The sequence below is a fragment of the Spermophilus citellus genome (assembly GCF_964194105.1).
Source record: "Spermophilus citellus genome assembly, chromosome: 3".
Lineage (NCBI taxonomy): Eukaryota > Metazoa > Chordata > Mammalia > Rodentia > Sciuridae > Spermophilus > Spermophilus citellus.
Window position 1 is genome coordinate 125,004,495 of NC_138184.1, and position 12,188 is coordinate 125,016,682.

At 38.3% G+C, this 12,188-nt stretch overlaps 1 protein-coding gene across 1 annotated transcript in view; it reads right to left on the reverse strand.

Moving 5' to 3' along the window:
- Positions 1-12,188, reverse strand: part of ABCA13 (ATP binding cassette subfamily A member 13) — a gene marked incomplete at both ends in the record, with an annotated part of 438,366 nt that overhangs the window by 238,535 nt on the left and 187,643 nt on the right. The gene's annotated exons all lie outside the window — the stretch shown is intronic.

Consider the following 12,188-nt stretch of genomic DNA (forward strand, 5'->3'; position numbering starts at 1 on the left):
TACTCCAAGGGGAACGATGGACCTATCATCTTTGGAAAAGGAAGGGAGTATGTAGTGTTGTTATTGGGTCTAGTACGACCATTCACTGTGGGCTGGCTTGTGTCCCCCAAAATCCACCACTGAAGCGCTAACCTTCAGGAGTTCAGAATGTGACTGCATTTGGAAAGATGATCTTTAAAGAAGTAATGAAGGCAAAAGGTGAGTCCTAATCCAACGAGACTGGTGCTTTATGAGAAGAGGAAATTGGAGATGGAGGACAAGAAGAAGACAGCCATCTACAAGCCAAGGAGAGAGAAATCAACCCTGCTAACACATTTGTCTTCCAGTCTCCAGAGCTATGAGATGATAAATGGTTGTTATTTAAGGTACCCAGCCTGAGGTATTTTGTACAGCTGACTGAGCAAACTATTGCAGGCAGGGTTCTCAAAGAGCCTAACAAACTAAGCATCATCCCTAGGTAGAAAGAGGATGAGTCCATCTGGGTAAGTAGTTCACATCATATAGCATTCCTCTGGCTCTCTCTGCTTTAAGTGCTGTCCAGAGTCTTTATCTGGATTAATTTACATGGTGCTGCAACCACAGATATAACATTACCACTTCTGTCTTCCTATCAGAAAGGAAGGGACAGCAAGGCTTGTCCAAAGACACAGAGTTGGTGCTCTTAGAAGCCACACAGTGGCTGGTCTCCCTTTTCATGCCTATCTGAGCACACAGGTGCAAGGCAAGCAGATATTGACAAGTTCCTTTAAACAAGTTGCCCTTGCCTACAACAAGCAAAGTGATTCACCCCAGCCCTAGGACCCCAGTTGCTTTAACTGCCAATTGCAGAATAAGCCCTTGTTCACACACATGTGAACAATTCACATGTGGAAGTAAAAGGAGATAATAAATAAACAAACAAGTACATCAGGAAAATTTTTGTGCAAATGTTCATGAAGCAGCCCCTTTCCTGCTAAGGGGTATCCTAGGTGAGTGTGCAGTCACTGTCATGGACAGTGTGGTGGGCATCACATTCACAATACCAAATCCATAATAAGAATCAAACACTTTGGAATTGAGTTAGCAATCAAAATCCTCTGAATCTAGAAGACTAAATGATAAAAAAAATGGGTACCTACATCTGAGTGCAAACAAGATAACTGTAGTTTCATTTATAATGGGAAAAAGGCAAAAATTATTTAAACTTGCAAAGAGGAAGGTGCACGAAATTATTTCTTTCATTTGATGACATATTGGACAGCCTTTAACAATATTTTTAAAGATGTGGATAAATGCTTCTGATGATACTATCTTTTTAAAAAGAGAGAAATATGTATACAATATGAACCCAGCTATGTGCAGAAAAGTATCTGAAAAAGAACAGAAAAAATATTATTAGCTCTGTTCAGTGAGATTGGAGGTAATTGAATTTTTTCTCTCTGCTTATTCATAAATGCAATTACTTTTAAAACATTTTATAATAAGCATAGATCCATCTGAAATATTACAATGAAAGTTTTTAGAATCAACAGGAAAAGAACAGTACCTCTGGCAACTGCTTTGCTTTGTACCTCTATGCAGATTCTAGAGGGGCAACTAGGTGCAATTTGCCTTTCCAAAGGAAGCAATCGAATATCTTCACATTTGTTTTGCCACAAAAACAAGACCTCAGCTCTGCTCTACTTTAAGTGGAAGTTATGCAAAGACATTTTATGTTTCTCAATCTTTGGGCCATTACTGAAAGAGATGATCACCATGCATGTGGGCACACAAATGCACATTCATATGTACACACATGAACATAAGTGTACATAAACAAGCACAAGTACAACAATTTCAGGAGTCATGACTCTCCTTTAATGGAACAAAAATGCTGTTTTTTATTGATCATGAACTCATTTACTCATTTGAGTTCTGGGAAATCCCACCACTCTCCAGCCCCACTCATGGTGGGGGATGCTTTGCTGACAGTAGATAATGAGTACTCTGAGTGATGGCAGAAAGAGAGGAGCTGGTTTTTCTCCCAACACCCACAGTTCCAGCCCGAGAATGAACAGGGCTCCTAAGACTGCCGTACCATGGCAATGAACCTCAGGAGGTCACCTGAATTTGGAACATCTGACGCCTTGTCTTGCTGTTCTCCAGTTTGCATCTTTCTGTTCCAGAGAGATGTCAGCTATTATACAGAATCAGTTAATCTTTCTCTGGTGGTATAAGGGTCAAGCTAATGAATCAGGCACAGATCTCACCTTCCTATAACCTTCATTCTAGTGAAGATGACCAAGCAAAGCTATTGAGAAGAAACCCAGGTGACAAGTATTACAATTGCAGAGTTTCCATCAACACTAGCCTGCTTCCATTGAAGCAGGCTCTTTGAGTGGGGGACAAGACTTGAGAAAGAAGAGGCAGAGAGTCAGTGTGGTGATGCACACCTGTAATCCCAGTAGCTTGGGAAGCTGAGGCAGGGGGAACTCGAGTTCAAAGCCAGACTCAGCCAAAGCGAGGCACTAAGCAACTCAGTGAGACCCTGTCTCCAAATAAAATATAAAATAGGCTGGGGATGTGGCTCAGTGGTCGAGTGCCCCTGAGTTCGATCCATGGTACCAAACAACAATAAAAAAAAAAAAAAAAAAGAAGAAGAAGAAGAGGAGGAGGCAGAGAGGAATAGGGAAATATTGCTAGATTTATTAAATACAGGATACCAGATTGAGTTTGAATTTCAGACAAACATCAAATAACATCTAACTATAAGTATGTCCCCAAAATTATTTGTAGTTTTTCTGAAATTTGAATTTAATGGAGTATCTTGTTTTCTTTGGTCATCCTGTGTGGTGATACCAGACACATTGCTCCCCCCATCAGTGTGACTGGAACAGAAATAGAAGCATGAATGAACACCAGGAGAGGTAAGAATAGACTAGGAGCCACAAAGCACACAAACCTTTATTCTGTAGGCATTTTGGAGTTAGGGAAGTTTATCAAGACAAGGGAGGGTTGGATCCACACAGTCAATATTTAAAAACTGTGACTTCATGTCCACATGGAGGGTAGACTGTGGACAATGGGTGGGACCTGGAGATATGGGAAGGAGTTGTAAAGGTAAAAACTGGTCTAGAGCAAGGGCAAAGAGGCCTGAACTAGGGTGGTGGCTTCAAGGACAGAAAGGAGGGGCAAAATATAAGAGGCATTTCAGAGTTAGATAAAAAGAAATTAAAGATAAATTAAATATTAAAGGTTGACTTGCTTAATTAAGCCATCTCAGTACTAATATATCCGGACTTTTAAACTCTTCTCAATTAATCCATTAATCTAACTGAAGCAAGGAGGTGCCAAATCCATGTGAGTGTGGAGGTTCCTCAGCTCTTGCCTGCTTTTTGCTTTTGCTTATAAATCCAAATTTGTTTTATGTGCAACTCCAGACCCACAGGCCCCCTGCTCACATTACCAAATGTAATCGGGCACATTAATATGTACATAGGCCCTCAGTGCATACTGAGCTTTTCTCCTCAAGGGGAACTGCCTGCTGGCTTGTGGAGACCAGGAAACTAATTAGCATCATCCCCCCACCAGAAAAAAAAAAAAAAAAACCTGACAGTGATAAAAGGAGAAGTCAATGAGATTTGACAGATCGAGCTGAATCAGATTTAATTGGAAGCACATAAAGAAGAGTTTATGAAACGAAAACTCTCAGAGAGGACCAGCTGTTGGCTCATGAGCTCGAACAGAGCAAGGAGACCTGCCATTGACACTGAGTCCTGCAGCCTGGGGAATTAGATGGTGCCCCATCTATATGGGATTGAGAAACTTCAGGGTCAGGCCTGTGCAACTGCTTTGTAAGGAAGAAAGAAAGAAGACAATGGAGAGAAAGCATTTGGGTGGAGTTTGGTGTGTGTGTTTATGGTGCGGGGAGAGAGGAGAGTCAGTTCTCACTCTCCCATCTGGGATAGACCCTCATACTTAACAGACTTTCAGAAATCCTTGATTTGATGATACTTTCACAGGGATTTTAGAAATGTGGGAAGGAGCACTTTTGGTGGGCACCTCAAATGGGTGTTTTTAAATGTAAGTTTTTATAATTATTAGACAGAGGAGCCAGTAGATCAGAAGATGAGAGCTGCCATTGAGAAGAAAATTTATTACTCATAGATCTCAGTAGGAACAAACATAGGGTAGCACCAAACAGAGGGAAGAGGAAATGTGAACATGAGCCTATACAATGGTTTCTAAGAGAAGGAACAGGTGAGTAGGATTAAGTAGGTTTAAAATTGATTTTTTTTTATAAAATTTCATTAGATTATGGGGCATAAAGGATTCCTCTAGTTATCTCAAACCTGGCCTTGGGTAATCACCGAGGCAGGAGATAATGCCCCAGAGTGTGAGAGCCCCATAAAGGAGGTGATGGGAGTGGGGGCTCTAGCCTGGAGGTTTTGCACAACAAGTGCACACTCACAGGCCAGACACTTATTATCTCTGGGAAGTGTCTAGCCTGGGGAGGCAGTCCCTCCAGAGCCATTAAGGCCCCAAGATGTTAATCATCAGATTACAGAAAGTAAAAAGGCATGATTAATATAAAGGGGGTGGTACAGGCTGGGGATGTAACTTAGTGGCAGAGCAATGCCTAGTATGTGAGAAGCCCTGGGTTCAATCCCCAATATCCAAAAACAAAACAAAACAAGCAAACAATAACATAAAAAAATTAAAAGAAAGTATAAGGAGGATGGCAAGTATCTCATGAAAATCAAAGGGAAATTAGTAGAAGAAAGGGAACAAAAATGTGGGTGAGAAGAGAAGAGGAAGGGGAGGTGCTGGGGAGTGATACTAACCAAATTATACTGTTATATTAGGTGCATGTGTGAATATGTAATAAGAAATTGTTAGGTACACCTATAATGCACCAATAGAAAATGTTGAAAAAAATAAATAAATGAAGTGTGCAAAGCTGTGGGATAGCAGGTGTCCTATGAAGTGCAGGACAGCCTAGCCCAACGAAGAACAGTCCTTAACTTGTGTTCTGTGAGACCCATCACACATTCCTGCAAGTGAGAAGTCCCTTTAGTTATTCCAGCTTAGACACATATACCCAAAGTTTCTGTGCAGTTTCCATGTATAGCACATTGAATTCTGCAGGAATGCAACCCTGTATAACTAGGCAGAAGACTATCAAGTGATTCTAACGCTGTTCATCATTTCATAGCACCACACTAACCATAGTGATGCCACTCAGTGCTTTTGAATTTGCAGTGCCACACAGCTTTATCAGCCTTCATTTGGCCCATGACATGCAAATATATGACAGAAGAATTGTACTGCATTTAACACTAAGATTTTTAACTCAGCAGAGGTTAATGAAATGCACTAAATATCATTATCAAAAGGCGAAGTAATTTATATTACTGCCACTATATATATATATATATATATATATATATATATTTCAATATGAAATTAGTTGTGTAAAAATTATACATTGAAATTACTAACATGAAAGCTTTCAATTACTTTTCAATCTTATTCTGATGCTATTCCCAAATATCTACCCTCTTGGCATCTCTATATCACTGTTTCTTTGGTCAATTCATCTTCTATTTTCTATCACCTACTAAAGAATAAATCTCTAAAGTTCTTAAAAACCTGGAGACTGACTGGAGGCACTGACACGGAATGGAATTATAAAATAAGAGGCAAATCTTTTGCTATGTGTCCTTATTCCCTGGCCCGTGTGATGACACAGGAAATTACCTGGTGGGTTGCTTTTAAATAAGACTCAGATCACTTAGAATAAGTAAAGTTCTTTCATCCATTTCAATCATGTCTAATTTTTCTCCCTATACTTTTCTACTTGAATATAAGCTTTATCCATCTTTGTATTACATATATTTAAGTCTGACCTGTCATTACTCACTTTCACATGAAGTTTTATTCTAGTGTCTACATTTATGCATTTCCTTTACTTTTAGTTCCACTAATGGCTTCAGATCATTTTCAATCCAGACTTACTCCTCATAAGGGCAAGCATCTGAATACCTCCCTCTGTGTGCTGATGAAGTCAGACCTGAGCAATGAGAACTTATTGTTTTATTACAAATTGCTTCCTATTTCTCTTTCATGTTGCAATTAAAACATTACATTATTCTTCTTGAATTATACATGGATATAGGTTTTATTACCTACAAATATCATTTCAAAGAGAACTTCTAGAAACTGCCGTACAACTTGTAGATGTGAAAGCCTCTTCAACATTTTCTATCATTTTTTATTGTTTGTTGTTATTGGCTGACTTTGTCAAAGTTGAAAATAAATGCTTTATAGAATTAAAGGACATGCAAATTGCCAGCACTAGAACTTTAACTTTTGAAATGGGAAGAATCAGCAATTTCATGATAATAAAGGAAAAATATTCATTGCCATCTTTGGCTATCTCTATGTCTTTTATTTTTAAATTTGTGTTTTAAAGACTTTGCTGCTTTGATGTTTTATTCTGGAGTAGACTCTGATCTTCCTTCCTATCTAGCCTATGGCTAAAATTGTTAATGTAATCACAAAAAGAAACTATTAAAAATCCACCACTTTCTTTCTCTAAACACAATGTAGAGATGGGAGTTCATAATTTAAAGGTGGCTGAAGGTCCTTTCTCCTTTACTTCCCTTTACAAGATGTGGAATCCAGTCTAGCTGGGAATCTTAACTTATTTGAGGTCATAAAACACATTGGCCTGATAAAAGAAAGGGTGAAGATGTCCCCTGGCAAAGAAAGGTGCATCCAGGTGGATTTAAGAGAGACTTAGAAAGTAAAATTAGCAGATCTTTGTCTCAGTTTGAGTGTGGTAGGGTGAGAACCAATTTTGAGGGAGCTCGAGGCTCCTCAAATTAGTGTATTGGGAGAAGCTAACCACAAGAGATAGAGTGGGATTGCAGGAGTGGGAGCATGAAGATATGGGCTGACATTGCAACTGTCATCTAATGGGAAGGCAGGGAATGTGGAGCCCAAAACAATGGAAGAAGAAGAGATGTGGAGAGGAGCAAGAGATGCTGGTTTTCCCTAAAAGAATGACAGTAAGTTTCAAATTCAGAAAATTCACACAGCATGGTCCCATAGGTCAGGGTAGATCCAAAAGACAGTCAAATTTGGTACTTTAATCTGCGAGTCCTCTAGATAATATTTCTTTTTTTTCTTTGAGCTCATTTAGTTTTGGTGGGGGGGAATAACAAAGCTCTTCTGGAAAGTCACCAGCTTAGCCGATACTCCCTTGACTCTTGGGATGAGGAGTGACTCAGTGGTCTCTGGGTGGGGCCTTTCCCACCAGCACTCAGCTGCTCTGAGCCAAATTGCCTTCCTGCTTCAACTCAGCCCCAATTGCCCTTTCTTCTCTCAAAGATGACCTTGGGAGTGGTCACTTTTGCACAGCAGACCCCTTTCTCAAGGCTCAATCTTTTCTAAATTGCAATAAAAATCCATAGCAAAATTTAAAACCTGAATCATTTTCAAGTGTATAGTTCAGTTGTGTGTATGCGCACCAACATGGTGGTACCACCATCACCCCCACTCATTTCCAGAAATGCTTCACCTTCTCAAAATAAAACTGTCCCCATTAAATTACAATCCTTCACTGCTTCCTCCCCAGAGTTCCTGGAAACTCCCATTCTTCTGTCTGTCTCTATGAGTTTGCCTGTTTTAAGAGCCTCATATAAAAGTGTCCTTTTGTTACTGGGCAACTCAAAGCTCCTGCTTAGAGGGTCAGGAGATGCTAACCATGAGACAGAGTGGGACTGAAGAAGTGGGTGCAATCTCCTCAAGGTTCATCTGTGTTACAGAAGGTGTCAGAAATTCCTTTCTTTCTAAAGGTAAGTAAGATGCATTGTATGAATATATCATTCATTGATAGATATTTGGGCTGCTTCCACCTTTTGGTTCTTGTGAATAATGCTTCTATAAATATGGGTGTACAAATATCTCATTTAGACCTTGCTTACAACTCTTTTGGAGGCTCAGTCTTTTCAGTATTTCTTGCTCTCGCAAGGAGTCTTTTCTGATAGACTCATTTCTCTATTTCCTTTCTTCATTCCAGCCTCTCCAATGCATTCAGATCTCATTTATCAAAGTCCTCTAGAAAGCCCGTGATGTGCTCACCTCTATATCCCCCTCCTCATTCATAGTCTCTTTCCCCAGAGAAATACTTTTGTAAGTTTTTGTACATCATATGTCCAGGAGATTAATCACTGATGTCCAGAGCTGCCAGAAGCAGGGGAAAAAAACGAGAAAAGAAATGAAAATCTCATTCTATTCAAGGGTCCAAACAAGAGAATCCATATACATCTACAAGTTCAAGCTGCAAACTCATCATCAGAAATGGGATACAGAACCAGAAAGCAGCAACCTGAGAGATTAAGAATGGGCACAGACCAAAGGCAGGAGGAGAGAGAGAAAGAACACCAGAGAATGTCAGAAGCCTGACACTCATCTTCCTTCCCAGATTAGGAACTGAGTGGATGTTGCAGACATCAGAGGAAGTGACTTCAAACCCTACAGTAGAAATGGAGCGCTACTGCCAACGGATCTCATTACCTGTCCCCTCACCTGTAATCCATCTTACCTACAACATATATCATTATCTTTTGAAAGACACTGTCTACTTGGGATTAAAACAAACTGAAAACTTCTACACCATAAATTAAAAGAATGAAGAGGCAACACACAGAATGGGAGAAAAATATTAGCAAACCACGTATCTGATACAAGGACAATGTCCAAAATATATAAGAAACTCCTAAAATTCAAAAGTCAGAAAACAACCTAAATTTTAAAAGGGCAAAGGACCCAAACATTACTTAAGAGAAGACTTAAGAAAGGCAAATAAGTTCATGAAAAGATGCTTAATGTGACTAATCATCAAATTAAAACAACAGGGGCTGGGGATGTGGCTCAAGCGGTAGCGCGCTCGCCTGGCATGCGTGCGGCCCAGGTTCGATCCTCAGCACCACATACCAACAAAGATGTTGTGTCCGCCGAGAACTGAAAAATAAATATTAAAAATTCTCTCTCTTTCTCTCTCTCCCCTCTCTCACTCTCTCTTTAAAAAAAATTAAAACAACAGTGTTCTTTCACCTCATACTTGTTCAGAAGGTTACTATATACACACAAAAAAATAGGAGGAAGTGTTAGGAAGCAGATAAAAGAAAAACTTTGAATACTAATGTTGGAAATGTAAAGTGGTGCCACCATGAAAACAGCTGTGGATTCCTCAAAAAAATAAAAATAGAACTATTATATGATCTTATAACTCCATTCTTGAGTATATATCCAAAGAAATTAAATCAGTATGTTGTAGATATATCAGCACTCTTATGTTCATTGCAACACTATTCATAAGAGTCAGGATGTAAAAACAAAAATGTTCTGTGATGACAGATGAATGCATAAAGAAACTGTGATATACACACAGTTTTAGTCAGGTTTTTTACCTCTGTTACCAAAAAAAAATCTGATGAGAACAATTTTAGAGGAGGAAAACTTTATTTTCTGGCTCACAGTTTCAGAGGTGTAAGTTCTTGGATGCCCAGCTCCATTGCTCTGGGGCAGAGGTGAGACAGACTACCATGGCAAAAGAGTATGATGATGAAGGTAGGTCATTAGGGTGTCTTTGAGGTATATATTTTGCCCTTTGTGAGTGCAGTCTCATTCTCTGCTTCCTGGTGACCACATTCTGAGACACTTTCCTCCACCACACTCCTGCCATGATATTCTGTCTCACCTAAGGCACAGATTGGAGTTGACTGTCTATAGCCTTTGATCTCTGAAGCCATGAACTGCAAGCTGACTAAAATGCACACACATGTGTACACATACACACACACACACACACACACACAGAGGTTACATATATATATATACGCACGTACACAGAGATATTTATTATTCTATTATATATGCTATTCAGCCTTTAAAAAGGAGATCTTGCCATTTGTGACAACAGGAATAGACCTGGAGGACATTGTGTTAAGTGAAATCAGATACAGAAAGACAAATACTATGTGATACCATTGATTGAGCAGACTCAAAAGCAGAGTGCAATAATGGTTACTAGAGGCTAATGGGAGAGGGAAATGAGAAGGTATTAACCAAAAGATACAAAGTTTCAGTTATACAAAATGAATTACTCCTAGAGATTTGCTTTACAATATTGTGCCTATAGTTAACAATATTTACTGTACACTTAAAATTTTGTTAAGATAGGGGGTGGGGATGTGGCTCAGTGGTATACTGCTTGCCTAATATGCATGAGGTCCTGGGTTCAAACCCCAGCACCATGAACAAACAAGCAAAAATTGTTAACATGATAGTTCTTATGTTAAGCCATCAAGAAAGAGAGGAGGAAAAAGGAGAAGAGAAAGGAAAGCTACTTCTATCTGCTCAGGACACATCCACATTCAGTTCTTCCTAAAAAGAACACACCTAAATCTCTGAAATCCCCCTTAAGGAAGAGGAGGACTAAAAGGGTATTCATCACCAAAACTGCTAAATTAAATTCTTTCAGCCAATATCACACTCGTTTGATCCAAACTGTATCTATCGCTCCACTATGTATGTGTATGTGCCCCTTCCTTATAATTTGTTTTTTTCTCTTTTTATTAAATCATTTGGCATTTTGAAAAAAATAATATATTGTTAATTTGTGCTATTTATTTAAATTAAAAAAAGAAATGCATGCTCAATGCAAAGACATTGAAAGCAGAACATCCACAATTCCACATGAACTTCAGGGCACATCAGCCCAAATTGTGTTGTTTCTTTTTTTAAAAAAAAAAACCTGATTGTTCTTATGTTATATGATTTATCTCATAAGACAGCTTTATACCACAGCAGCATATGACCTACCTATTCCACATCAATATATGCTCTTATAAAAGAGAATTCAAGAATTGAATACTCTTTCATAGTAATACAAACTTACATATGTAACAGAAATCACCTAATCAATCTGCTATTCTCAGAAATGTAGGTTTGCAAGTTTTTTTATGAAGAATCTGCGATAAAAATATTAATATCTTTTGGATTTTTTACATATTTTTATCAAAGAGAATAAATACTTTAATGATTTTATATGTATTATAAATTCAATACTCGATGATAGGAGTCAGATTAAGATCACCAGAAAATTTTTTCCTTTCCCTCTACATATTTCTCCACTGATCATAATCATTTTTGTCATATTTTCTAGTCAGAGAAGAAAAATGCTATCCTCTGTGTCTTTGTAATTTTATGCTCCTGTGTGACATGAAGTCTTAAGTTTATTAGATATAAACTCTTCTTTTTTTAATGAAGGATTTGTTCAAGTTATCTGCCAGAATTTCTATTGACACGCATTATTTCTTTCTTTCTCTCTCCCTCCTCCTCTTCCTCCTCCTCATCCTCCTCCTCTCCTCCCCTATCCTTTCCCCCTTCTCCTCCTCCATCTCTATCTTTATCTCAATCTTTATCTCTATCTCTATCTCTATCTCTATTTCTCTCTTTCTGTCTACTGAGGAGGATTGAACCCAGGGGTGATTAACTACTGACCTACATAAGCAGCCCTTATTTTTATTTTGAGACAGGGTCTCATTAAGTTAATTAGGGCCTCACTAAGTTGCTGAGGCTGACCTTGAACTTGTGATCCTCCTGCCTCAGCCTTTTGAATTGCTGGTATGGGCCACCACGCCAAACAACATGTTATTTTTAAACTTGATTTGAGAATTTTAACTTTTCTTTCACCGAGTATTTAAAGTTTTATAAGCTTATAAATTGTCCTATCATTTTAATTATTTGAATATTTTGAAATATTAACAAATTCTTATCAAAGGAACTTGTGAACTTTTATGATTTATGTCTTTTATATTTAGAAAGTCCTTCCCTCATCTGAAAATCACTTTTTCCTGTTTCTATTTTTCATTATTTTAGTGTTATTTGGCAGGGGGCGGACATAACAGTGCAAGGGATTAAAACCAGGGCCTTAACTATGCTAGGTAAGTACTCTATCACTGAGCCACATACCCAGCCCTCTTCATTAATTTCAATGATATTTATTTCCAAAGAATTTATGAATAAGAGTTTCACCTTTTTAAAAATTAAAGAATATCATATCCTTTCCCATTAATTAAAAATGTCAATTTTATCATAGTAAATTATAGACCCTTGGATCAGTTATTGAATTTTCTAATCTATTCCATTGCTCTGTG